Source organism: Cupressus sempervirens, chromosome 8, assembly GCF_028749045.1.
Source record: "Cupressus sempervirens isolate cs-2001-9-10 chromosome 8, ASM2874904v1, whole genome shotgun sequence".
Classification (NCBI taxonomy): domain Eukaryota; kingdom Viridiplantae; phylum Streptophyta; class Pinopsida; order Cupressales; family Cupressaceae; genus Cupressus; species Cupressus sempervirens.
The window spans coordinates 401225680-401239841 of NC_143125.1; the positions used below are offsets into that span (position 1 = coordinate 401225680).

General features: G+C 34.3%; 1 pseudogene; it reads right to left on the reverse strand.

Moving 5' to 3' along the window:
* Positions 1–1577: 1577 nt before the first annotated feature.
* On the reverse strand, positions 1578–11365 carry LOC149542979 (BRAP2 RING ZnF UBP domain-containing protein 2-like; annotated as a pseudogene).
* Between the last annotated feature and the right edge of the window lie 2797 nt (positions 11366–14162).

Genomic DNA, 14162 nt, shown 5'->3' on the forward strand with positions numbered 1-14162 from the left:
ACCTTTGTCATAAATGTCAATGGGGGAGATATGAGTATGAAAAACATCCTTTGAGTGTGGGGGAAGATACATAGGAGAGAAAAACACCCTCTAGTTGTATGGGGGAGAGATAGTTGATCAAGGGAGCTTGACATCTCTTTTAGGGAGATTTGGAAAGATTCATGTAAACAAGAAAGGAATATCTCTATGTGGGAGATATATAGTATGAAGAGTTGATTATGCAAAGGGGAAGATAAGTATAGATGGATAACTTTTCTAGTGAGTGTCAAATTTGATTGATGAAGAGGATTTGAAAAGAAGAAGACTATAGTAGCAGTTAATGATTTGGTACTCATGGACTTAGATGTTTTTCATCTATGTTGCCATCAATACCAAAGGGGGAGTTTGTTAGCAATGAATGATGATGATATTCTTTAGGGAGTATCTGAGATAGTTGATGAGATTTTATGTTGCATTCATGACTATTTTTGTCATTGATGTCAACATAGTATTATTTATGTAAAGGCCAATAGAGTAGCAGACTGAGATTGAACTAGTACAAATGTTTGGTATTAGTTGGAGAATTGTGTGGTTATAGACATGTTCAATAGTGAGTCTTGAGTACATAGTTAAGTATGCAAGAAAAGTTATGAAGATAGATATAAGTTATGTGATGTTTGGTGAATGTTCCAAAATAAAGAAAGTAAGAAGTGGTTAATGATCTTCAAGTTATATCTTTTAACAAGGATATAATCATGACATTTTTAGTTAGCTACAGGAAGAAGATAGTTACTTGGTAACATGATGAAGTGCATGAGGTCCAAATCACACATGTGAAATAATTGTTGATTAATGATAGATGATAGTAATATGTGATTGTCAAAATTTAAGTATTTAGCTTATTGAGGTCCTATTTAATTCCTATTTAATTAATTGGGAAAGGCACATATCCAACTCGTGTATTTTTTTTGAGGACACAATATAAAGGAAGAACATTTTCTTTATTTGAGAAGTGGATTAGGAATCATGATTGAGAATAAGTGAACAAGAGAAGAGTATTTGTTAAATGTGAGTAAGTAATCAAAATAGAAGATTGGTCTGGTTGGTAGGATAGAGGAAGAGGAGAGTACAAGTATAGTTCATTCTATTATTCTACAAAGAATAATATAGAGATCAGTTGGATAGTGATTTTAGTGGTCTTTCCCTTGAAGTTGTTTGGACAGTGGGTCCTTCTGCCTTCTACAACTCCTAACCAGGTAGGCACAACTCCTAACAGGGTTAGAATCTCCTAACAGGGATTCAAAGTCTCTTAATAGGGACTGATATGTACTAAATTTATTTCACATACTCCTAACAAAGTCTAGCCTCTTACAAGGAAATTTTATATTAGTACATCATTTTTTGGGTACCATCCCCACTAAGATTTTTCCTCTAATCAAGGGTTTCCCTAGTTAACATATCTAGTGTTATTGTGTATGTGTATCTTCTTATGGTTGTTGATTACATTGATCACATGGTTATTAAGGTTGATAAATGTTTGAATAGTTGGATAACTGATGCACCCCCCCACCCCTCACTCTTAGTTATCCTAGTGGACTTTATATTTCTAACATTTTCTTCTTCCATAATTCCTAGTTGGAAATCAAGTTCTTGTTCACCTCACTGAGGAATACATTTTCTTTGGTACATTTTTTAAGCTCGGCTAGTAATTTATATACTTTTATGTTTGTAGTTTTCTCTATAGCTTTAAAAAGGGTTGTATCCATCTACTACTTGCTCTCAATAATTAAAGAATCATAAAACTGATGGTGATTCTCTAACTAGCTTATCAAAATCTTATTATACTCATTAGTTGTCATCTTCCATTTTGCTCTTGTACTGGACACTCTCAAAACTAGAATCATGGCTACTTTCACACCTTCCACAAACATTACCAACATCTTTGCAATGAGTATTTAATTCAACTAGTTTTCCATCAATCTTTAACTAACTAACCTAATAAAGATGGTTATCCCCAACATAATGCTAGACACATTGATTCTCCAACTCAAGTGAATAGAAATGTGTTGGAATATTCAAATATGGAAAGAGTACTTATGAGAGGGGGTGGGGGAATACATGTAAATACATCGAATAACTTGAAACTAAACACATGATCAATAACTCATAACATTGGAATTTGGTAACCCAGAAACCCTCCAAGAATAAGAAGGTAAAATTGGGGTGGGGATGATACCCACAAAAAATTACTGCAGCAATATTGTTCAACCACTTTTGATGGTCTGCCCTGTTAAAGGCTTTACACTGTGTCAATAGTGACCTAGTTAGAGGATTTCAAACACTTAACATGAAGTGTTACCCTGTTAGAGGATTTAATCACCTAATTAAGGATTTATCGAAATAGCTATTAAGCTAACCTATTACCATAGGATTTTCATTCTAATACAATTTCTTAGAGTGTTAGGTACAATAAACCTGACTGATTACAATCCTTGATTGCTGAATGCAGGCACTTGTTCTGCTTTCTCTGATCTGGATCCTTTTTGTGATCTGATAATCCTTTCTTCTGAAAAATAGAATTCCTTATGAACCCTTGTAAGTCTTCTTACACCTCTCATCTCTTTTACAATGAAATTTTGTCTTCCTTATAAAGGCATTTGAGAATTTAGGGTTAGGTATGGATCTACGATCCACATTCAATCTTCATTTTCCACTCAATACTTATCTTTTGCTGATTGGTTGCATGCCTTCATCATTTTTCTTATTGGTTGCATGTAAATTGCATAGGAAAAATAAAAGATTCGATCTCATCATTAAATCCTTGGAGATTTACCTTATGTCGGCTGTAAAAACTGTTTGCATCATAGTTTGTGCAATTTCAAACTCTTATGGTGATCTACTGAGTTACTCGGCTCTTGAAGTATTACTGATACTCAGCACATGTTGTTTCCTGGATAGCTCGGCACCTTAACAAAACTATATCACTCGGCACCTTAAGTAGCTCGGCACCTATTAACACTCGACACTTTGTGTTACTCAGCACTTATACTTCACTTGGTATCTGATCTTCACTCGGTATCTGAACTTCACTCGGTATCTAATCTTCACTCAGTATCTAAACTTCACTCAGTATTTGATCTTCACTTGGTATCTGAACTTCACTCAGTATATGATCTTCACTCAGTATCTGAAAACTACTCGGCACATGAAGATCACTCGGCATGCATGATGTACCCAGCTTCCAATGTGGAATGTGATTAAGTTTGTTGGCACTCAAATGTCAAAAACCATTATGAGGTTAACAATCTCCCCCTTTGACATGAGTGACAAAAACACTTAACTAACCTTATAAGTATATTTACTAATCTGATTGGTATGTACAGATTTTGAAGAAAACTTGATCAAAATTTGTAACTTACAATCTTACAATATATACCTCAAAAATAAATTTTGTAAATCCCCCTGAGTTGATTGTGCCTTATTTGTATAACAAGCTCCTCCTTTGTATTTTTTTTATTTTATAAATCCCCCATTAATTTATCTCATATAGCTCCCCCTTTTAATCTGTATCTCCCCCTTTTTGACACTTATGTCAAAGAATGTTTAAGGGTTAAGACCATATTTAGCCAAAAATATGCTATTTACCTCCATAATCATTCTAAGAGCTGCATCCCAATTGTTCAAAGCAATTTCTAGTGACTTATGCTGGATAGCAGTCTCGGCAGCAAGATAAATAAGTCCATCTAATGTAGAAATATTTGGGTCTTTCTTGAGAACAATTTCAGCATAGACTTGTTCTTTATGAAGTATCTCTAAATGTGGGGTAATGGAGGACTGGAGCTGTATTAATTTTGCCTTGATATTAGTCTCATCTGCTGTTAAGACAACTATTTCTTTGTGAGTGTGAAGCGATTGAGAAAAATGCTTCTCACTTTGAGCTGGATCACTTGGTAGTTGCATGCTTGAAATGTTTAAATTTCTTTCCAAGCTTAGTATCTTTTGGCTTGTTTCTTGTGTGAAGTATGAAAAATCAAACAACTTTTTGTACAGTGAGAATATATTCTCAAGTACCTTCTTCACTTTATCAATAAGTTTTGCCAATTCAACTTGTGAAAGTGTAATTTGTCTTGATATTTTCTCATTCACTTTCGACTAAAATTTTCTTTCTAACCATTCCATAAGTTTTGCATTGGTTTCTAGGTCTTCATTTGTCACCTGGTCAACAATATCTATTAATTGCTCTATGATATTCTTTGACTCATCCGGTGATTGCAAACTAAAGGCATCCATCAAGATGTCCTTTATATCATAAAGTGTTTGCTTATGTTTATACTCCTTTCTAAGTATCTCCTGTCTTTTCCTTTTATTCAGTGCATCCTGCACCTCATTGATTTGATCAATGGTTATTGATTTTGAGTCATAGCTTAGTATGACTATCTCCTCATCTAATTTAGGGTCTCCATAGTGAAGTACCCTTGCAACTCTGGTAGTACTGGATGATGGTACAGAAATTTGCAATGGTTGGTGTGAAGGAGTTCCCGAGGTAGGCAAATTTATTAATGTTTGTATTGCCTCCTATTCTTTAGGGGTTTTTACCATTTCCTCCTCCTTCTGTCTACCATGATCAATTATTGTAATCTGTGGAAGTGCACCCTTTGTTTGTGCTATAGGATCAAATGTAATAGTTTGTCCTATTTGTTATGTTTCTTTTTCTGCAGCTGCACTTTGCTTTTGTCTTGGAGCATCAATTATGCTTGTTGGTATTTCAAATTGACTACTAGTAGTTGTGATAGAAGGTGGTTCTTGTGGATTCACCTTATCTTTGACTGTATTTTCTACTAGTTTCTATAACTCATCTATACTGACCAATACTGGATCTGTACACAATATTGCTTGTTGTGTAGATTTGTCAAGAATTCTTTTCAGATCTTTTGTAGTTAATGGATTGATATTCTGACCAGAAGTATCAGGAACATCAGTAATCATCACGGTGTCTGCTAGTGAGATGAATGCTTTTGGAGGGCTAGGAGGTGGCAATTGTGTGTCTTGCACACTCTGATCTAGTTGCTGCTCTTGCTTAGCTATTGCCATTTTGTCCTATTTTTGTGTCTCTTCCTCCTCTTCATCTTTCTTTTCTTCATCCTTCTTCTCTTCTTCTCTTTTCTTTTCTTCTTCTTCTTTCCTTTTTCTCCTCTCTTCTATTGGTACAACAACTTCTTCCTTGTATTCTTCCTCAAGAAAATCTTCAATCCTTTTGTACAAATTCTTCCATGATTTCATTGTTCTTTGAACAATCTCTTCTATTATGTTTTGGAGTATGAAGAATTCCCTATACTTAGGTGTAAACCTGTTATTACACCTTTTGACTACTTTGCTAACTTGTTCTCTAGTCAAATCTGGCAATACACTAGCTAGGGTTGATTCCCTCATCTCCTTCTCCATTTTCAAACAAAAATGCCATCTGTCTTCTACAATTTTTGACAGCTCCTTTGGCAATTGACCATCTAGTTCAAGTGGAGTGTACTTGAACTGTGCCATCATTCCATACACTATTTCTTCTATTTTATTTTGTTCTTCTTTATTAAATTTACTAAAATCAACTTTATTTAAATTATTTAAGTCACCACTTGCAATATTTTTACATAAGATATCAACTGATGAATTACTTACCTTTTCTGATTGATCTTCTTCATCAGTGTTAGGTTGAGCCACATACCTTCTTCTTTTCCTTGCCTCTTCTTGTGATTCCTTGACTTGTTTCTTCTTGGTAACTTCCTCTTTAGCCTTTTGAGTAGAGGCTCTTGTTGATGCTTGTGTTGTTGGCTTTTGAGGTGATGGAGTGGTAGCTTTCTTTGATCTAGGCTTAGCTGAAGGCTATTCTATTGTCTTTCTCTTCTTTGGCTCAGCTTCATTTGGTGCTTCCTTGGCTTCTTCTTCCTCTGCACCTTCCTCCTTGTCTTCTCCAAGACCTTGAGTTAGTTCCATTGGCCCTTGTTCTTGCTCATCTTCATCATCACTGTCATCTTCTTCTTCTTCTGCCTCAGCCTCAATTTCTTTGCCAAACTTCTTCTTAATCTTCTTGATTAATTTGTCTTTCTTCTTCAATGTAGAAGTAGTTTTTAATTCCATGTTTATCTTTGATCTTACCACATCATAAGTGCCAAAATGTGGTGCATTTTTATCTGCTTCTTTTGCTAATAATGTAGTTATTGCTGTAGATGCCTCATCAATATTGATTTCATATCCAAATGGCCTTAGCCATCTTACCCTTGGTATTACTGCTTGAATATAGGTAAAATCTATGTCAACTAAGAAACATATATCATTAGTATGTTTCTCCACTAAAGAAGCTGGTATCCTTGATCTTTGCTTCATGGATTTCTTGAAATCCTCAAAATAGCTTGTCATCAAGGTATCAAAATTTTCTCCCATTTGCTCTATATATTCATTAATTTGTGCAATGATGGTTCTGTCATTCCTCCATGCTGCTTTACCAAAAGAAGGAAATTCATTCTGTACATAAAATAATATGCAAACTAGGATTGCTCCAAATTTGCATTGAGTGCCTTTTGTTCTTCTTATAGCAGCTAGGTTTTCATTGATCTGTTGCAATTGCAGTTCTGCAAGATCATAAGTATGATCCTTTTATACCAATTTGTAACCTACATCTACTGCAATGCATGGTACACAGTTGAGTCTACTAGATTGATAGAATTTGTGAGTAATGACTCTAACAACAAATTCAACTAGGGGATCCTGTATGGTATGAATTTTCATTCCTCTTTTGTTCCACTGTGCACCAGTATGCTTTTCAATGACCTCCTTTGATTCACTTCTTAGGGTTTTGTACCGATCTAGGGTTGGGTACCCTGTTACTCTATGTATACTTTCCTTTGTCAATTTGATGGGCATGTCTTCTAACCACAAGTTTCCTCCATGAATTCTACTTAGTACAAGTCTAATCCATTCAGTTTTGAATACGGTAGGAAAACTTACAACTCGGGTCAAACCCTTTCTTTCCACGATTTTGAATTCTTCTTTTAGTACTCCATCTACACATAGTTTATCATATGCTTGTCTAATTTCTATGTCTCCTAGAGCTCCTATCTTGCAATTGTAACATTTCCTCACATCTTGAACCATTACAACTTTTGGGGGAATGTGAGAGAGAGCTCCGGCTGGGTTGTTTTTGTAGGAAACTTCGGGAGTAGGAAAAAATCAGGTTGCTTAACTTCATTTGAAACTAATTGAACTTCAAATGACTATTTTTCCTCGACTTTCTTTGAACTTGACACCATTTTTGTGAACTAGTGTTTATATAACAAATGGGTATGAAATTACGTAGCTCGGCTCAAATGAAAATACCTTTAGATCGACAAGAAACATGTTGAATGAGGTTGCAATCTACTTGAAACACTGGATTCTTGCTATGAAGTCGCTCAACTCTCTTTCTTCTTCTTTACTTCTTGATTGTGATGAGAAAAACTTATTGAAATCGCAATAATATACCCTAATTTCATCACATTAAATGCTCAACTGCCAACTCAGCTTCTGAAGAAATTTTAACCTAACTCGGCTTCAACTATATTTCACTTTACTCAGCTTCTATTGAAATTATCTTAATTTGGCATTTGTTATTAGCTCGATCGCTGTTGGGAGCTTAGCATCTGTTTTAACTCGGCATCCAAAGATAGCTCGACATCAACATTTTAGTTTTTTTTTTTTTTTATCTTGACATCTTGTTTCATGTAGATTTATACTTTTCTTAGCTTCTTTGTCTTGAGACTGATGTGTGATATAGCTTTGTATATCAATCCTGTGTACTTCTCATGCTTAGTTTGATGAAGTGCGATCACTTGACCCATTGGGTGAAGTGATCCCTCCACTTGATGTGTTGCACTCATCTTTCTTTTTCCAAGTCTTATTCATTTGCCCCCTTATCGTTTCGATGTCAATCTTTTGTTTTCCTTTGTTATCTTCAGTCTTGGGTGCCTTTGATCTTGTAGGATAGTTTTTGCTGATATGACCAGTTTTCAAACAACTGAAGCATGTAGTTTGATTCAACCATCTTTTGTAGTTCCCTTTGAAATGTGTTCTTATATAGTTCTGTGGTATATGTCCATATTCTTGGCAATAGTGACAACTATACCTGGTGTTGTAATCCCAATGATAATGACTTTCATTACCTTCTATTTTTTCTAGATGATTTGATGTCCACATAGGTTTTGATCTGCACTCAAATGCCCTATATCCATACTTTTTGCAATTATAACAATGTCCATCAAATCTCCGAGTCCTTAAGACATTGGATCTGCAATTTTGTGTCATATGTCCTTGCATGTTGCACTTGTGACAGAAACTTTTGGGTATGTTTGATTGATTGAATCTTCTACTCCTGCACACATTAGTTGTATGCCCCTTCTTATTACAGTAATGACAAGTGGGTTTTGAATTCTTACCTTTATCACTTCTTTGTTCAGCACTTTTTGATGATTCTCCAACTTCAGTGCTATTGTATCCTAGTCTTGATGTATCATGGGAAGATTTTGGGGATTTTAGCAACTGTTCAAAATACACTTTATTTATTGAGATTCTCTGCTACCTCTTTTTCTCTATTTAATTCATTCTACATTTGTTCATTTTGCATCTTCAAAGTAGAGATCTCAATATATTTTACATTGTGTTCATGATGAAGGTTCATCATTTGGGCAAGTGTATCCATCTGCATGTTTGAGACCCTTGTTAGTTCAGTACATTTTTCTTCAAGTCTGTTTGCAAGATTTCTTTTGTCATTTTCCATCATGACCTTATCATCAACTGCTCTTTTCTTTTGCTCAGTAATTTCACATATCATTATGGCCTGTGATTCATGTTCCATCTAGAGAGATCTTATCTCCTTTGATTGAATTTTGTTTTTCTCCATCAGTTCTGCTATTGTTGCATCAAACTCTTTAGTGTCTCCACTAAAAAATATGTTGGTGGTATCAATCTCCTTATAGTGTATATCATTTTCAGCTATGGCTAGATCCTTCCTTTTTTTTTAATGAGTTTCTCAACTTTTTTCTGAATTCCTCCAAGCTATGCAAAGCAAGTTGCACATCTATCACTTGATTTTAAATGATCTTTCCAAGTTTGAAATTTTCCATCTTTAGATCTTTTCCTCCAAGCTATTAGGCTTTTCCTTGTGAGAACCTAGATTAGCTCTGATACCAATTGTTGGAATATTCAAATATGGAAAGAGTACTTATGAGGGGGGGGGGGGGGTGTGGCGGGGGTGGGGTGAATCATAAGTATCCCATTTATCCAATAAAACTTTTAACTGAAAGTAAATTGCATACATGTAAATACATCGAATAAACTTGAAACTAAATGCATGCATCAATAACTCATAATACTGGAATTTGGTAACCTAGAAACCCTCCAGGAATAAGAAGGTAAAACTGGGGTGGGGATGATACCCACAAAAAATTACTGCAACAATATTGTTCAACCACTTCTGATGGTTTGCCCTGTTAAAGGCCTCCCCTATTAAAGGCTTTACATTGTGTCAATAGTGACTTGGTTAGAGGATTTCAAACACTTAACATGAAGTGTTACCCTGTTAAAGGATTTAATCACCTAATTAAGGATTTATCAAAATAGCTGTTAAGCTAACCTATTACCATAGGATTTTCATTCTAATACAATTTCTTAGAGTGTTAGGTACAATAAACCTAACTGATTACAATCCTTGATTGCTGAATGCAGGCACTTGTTTTGCTTTCTTTGATCTGGATCCTTTTTGTGATCTGATAATCCTCACTTTTGAAAATAGAATTCCTTATGAACCCTTGTATGTCTTCTTACACCTCTTGTCTCTTTTACAATGAAATTTTGTCTTCCTTATAAAGACATTTGATAATTTAGGGTTAGGTATGGATCTACGATCCACATTCAATCTTTGTTTTCCGCTCAATACTTATCTTTTGCTGATTGGTTGCATGCCTTCATCATTTTTCTTATTGGTTGCATGTAAATTGCATAGGAAAAATAAAAGATTCGATCTCATCATTAAATCCTTGGAGATTTACCTTATGTCAATTATAAAAACTGTTTGCATCATAGTTTGTGCAATTTCAAACTCTTATACTGATCTACTGAGTTACTCGGCTCTTGAAGTATTGTTGATACTCGGCACATGTTGTTTCCTAGATAGCTTGGCACCTTAACAAAACTGTATCACTCGGCACCTTAAGTAGCTCGGCACCTGTTAACACTCGGCACTTTGTGTTACTCGGCACTTATACTTCACTCAGTATCTTCACTCGGTATCTGATCTTCACTCGGTATCTAAACTTCACTCGATATCTGATCTTCACTCGATATCTGAACTTCACTCATTATCTGATCTTCACTCAGTATCTAAACTTCACTCGATATCTGATCTTCACTCGGTATCTAAAAACTACTCAGCACATGAAGATCACTCGACATGCATGATGTACTCAGCTTCCAATGTGGAATGTGATTAAGTGTGTTGGTACTCAAATGTCAAAAACCATTATGAGGTTAACAAAATGTTGGGTTTCTTTCCAATGATTAATTGCGTGAGCTGATTTTTACCCTCCACACCCTCAAATTCCACAAATAATACAAATCCATAGATTTTCTGATGTTGAACAAATAAAAGATGTTGATTTCTTAGACTATTGTTGACAATATCTACAAGCTAGGCATGATGAATCTATCCATTTTGACATACAACTAGAATGGAAAGAATGATTGTAGACTTTGGTCAAAATCCCACTGATGTATTGGTCAAATCTCTCAAGGCAAACTAAGCATGTAGGGAGTTAAGTTAATCCAGTTGGTGGAGTGGTTGCATGTTTAATCAATCTAATATATTGTACATCAATAGTAAACAAAATATGACATATTTTTGCCTCTAATGATAGAAAAGGTCTTTGATTATAATGACGATACATATTTTTGCCTCCAATGATAGGAAAGGTCTTTGACTATAATGGCGATAGAGATCATCTACTAACTTCTAAGTTTCAAACTTCATAAGGATGCTACCATGATCACTAAGTCCATCATTCCTAACTACACACATTTCCAATATATTATGGAGAAATGAACCAATAAATTGAAAAAAAAATATGTATGGAAGGTAATTTGGAATTACAAGAACACACAAAAAATGATGCTCTAGCAAGCCACATTATAAACTCTTGGAGACTAGTTAATTTGATAAAACCTTCCAACTTTAAAAATCCATTCTAGAGCCTCAAATCCTTAGATTTAATACCCACAAAGACAATTTTGATATTCTTTTAAGTGCATGATTCTTCACTTTGTAGTGGCAATACTTCACATTCATATACATACTAGGAGAAGGACCCATGTTTTACTTCAAGAATTGGGCTCTCAGTGTCTTCAAGGAAACTTCCAATTTTAAATTTCTTGTGATTGTGCACATCTACCAAGTGTCCACCCATAAACCACTATAGATGTAGAAGATGGTACTATATGTACACTCCCCATTCATTTGTCATTAGTATTGAATTTTTTTGAGCCTCTATCACTAAGCATTTCCTTTGAATATTATCATGCCCAAAGTTATGAACACCTAATAAAGAAGCTACACATGTCACCGAATAAAATAGATTCTTTTATCTATGAACAACTAACCAACATAAAACCATTTTTGAACCTTTCTACAAGCATTGCACTATTTTCAAGTTCAGGTGTCTTCCTTTGAAATTATCTTATATTTTCTCCAAGGGACACAATCATAGACTATCAAGTCTATTCACCATATGTCTCTTTATGAAGAGACATGATTAGATATTAAATAGAATTTATTTAGGGCCAATCCTAATTGGGTGTGATAAGGTTGACCTAATCATCTACAAAAATTGATTTGGAATAAATAATCATAATCATGATCTATTTTCTTGATCGAACATGATCCAAGAGAAAGAATGTTTCATAATTTTTACTTAGTTTGATGATGATAATTTGGTCAATTTCAAGAGCTATTTTGTTGATGGCATTAATAGTTTTGATTATGTATGTATGTGTATCCATGAACTGGTATATATTAATGCAAATATGTATGTAGATTTGCCAGATCAATCCTTGCATTGTGACCGACACTAGCATATTTTTAACACCTAGTTTGATTGTTAGTCATGTCATGGTACTAAAATGAAATTATTCTAGGAAATAATATGTGAGCTATTTTGATTTGATGTATTGATCCACAAGGATCAATCTCTGTCTAATAACTCTTAAGCCAAAATTGTAATTATTTGCATAAAATTAATACCACTTCTAATCTATGTGCTTTGGAAGCATTGATCTCTTAGCTATTGTGTTGTGTATAAAGGTACACAATTTGCATTTTTTGTACCAAATTTAGTGTATCAATTTGTGTGAAATAAGGATTCAGAAATTTATTATTAACATTATGAAGCATTATTAAAAAATGAACAATGACATAATATTTTTAGTGGATGCATCTTCCTAGTTCTATAGTCTTGTCAATAGATAATAAATCAAGTTGGGTGAGTGCTTTAGCATGTATATCTAGATTTGCACAACAACATTATTGCATCTTAGATATGAAGATTTTAATGCATGCAAATTTCCATTAGGATTTGAAGTAGGAATGTTGTTCACATGTACCTGTATAGAAGGGGGTTGTAGGACTATAAGGTTATATAACTTTAATTGTTTAATGTATTGAACTTTTGTGTACCTACATGTAGATACATTTGTCATTAAAACATAGTAAATAGACCTATCTAACCCATAATATCAATTTCTTGCACCTTACTACGAAAATGAGTTTTACACTTTCCATTTTCCCTAAAATTGGGGAGAACTTAAAAGTAGTTAAATGAGGAACTAAAAATAGTGAAATATTCGAATCCCAATATATCAATACACTGAAAGACAAATGGCCAAGGAAAGCTACTTCCATTGATTTCTCAACATGGTTATGTTCGACTACAAATTTTATTTATACTTCTTATTTGAGAAATTAAAAAATAGGATGAAGTTGCATTCTCTTGCAAGAAACACAGTTGGTCCTCTTTTATATTTAATTATTTGTCTAGCGTATATATTGTTTTAGTCACAATAAGCACAAGTAGAACCCTATCATTTCTAGGCTCCTTTTCCTTGACTATTAGTTAACACCCTCGAATGGAGGCTATAGTGGGACAATCCATGCTCTTCCTACTCATATCATTCTCCTTTATTTTACCTTGGATTGTCTTGGGAGAAAAGTCAATAAGCTTTCCTTGTGTTTTAGTGGACATAACCTATTTTGTTGGAACCTCCATGCCACATGTCTTTGCTTCCTCACAAATTCTACTAAAGGAAGAACCTTCTCCTTCCCTCTGTGATCCATTATACTCCCCACCTAAACTCGTGACTTGGACATGATCATCCTAAAAGTGCTAAAATATTAAATGGCTAATTTTATTGATTCATATTTTCATTGGATACGTTTGGATACATACTGAATGATTCATATTAATGTCTGAACAACTTTACATAGCCTTATTTTCCCTTACAAAAACTACTTACGGGAATAACTTCCTAGCAAATAATTAAATATCTAACTTATTTATGTATTTAATCTAAACATAGAAACTAACCTAATTAATGTAATAAGTCTAACATTCCCCCCTTATTACATTAATCCAACAAAAGTAAAAGTTGAGAGAAAGCAGTAAAGGTTTTAACCCAACCTTGGAAACTTAGATGAAGCTCCTTCACTAATATTCTTCTATTGGAAACTTTGATGAAATGCTTTCACCAATCTTCTCTTATTGAGGTAGATTTCATGTCTACAACTTTAGACTGCAAATCCTAAAGTTGTCCTCATAATATAAATGTTCCCACCTCTCTTGCACAGTGAGATATAGTTCCTCCTAAATTTCACATCTCCTTGGAGTGTGTCTAATGTCTCCTTTAGTGTAGTAGGAACAATGATCACTAATATGAATGTACATGAGATGTCCTTCCTCCTCTCTTCTTGGAAGGAAAATCATGTTACCAATCCCCCTCTTCTCTTTTGAGGCACAAATAAATGCTTCTCATGCAATAATCATCTCTAAGTGAGAAGCTAGCTTGAGATGATAAAAATCCTCTAGCCTCCATTGCCTCCAACCTACTACAATTTATTT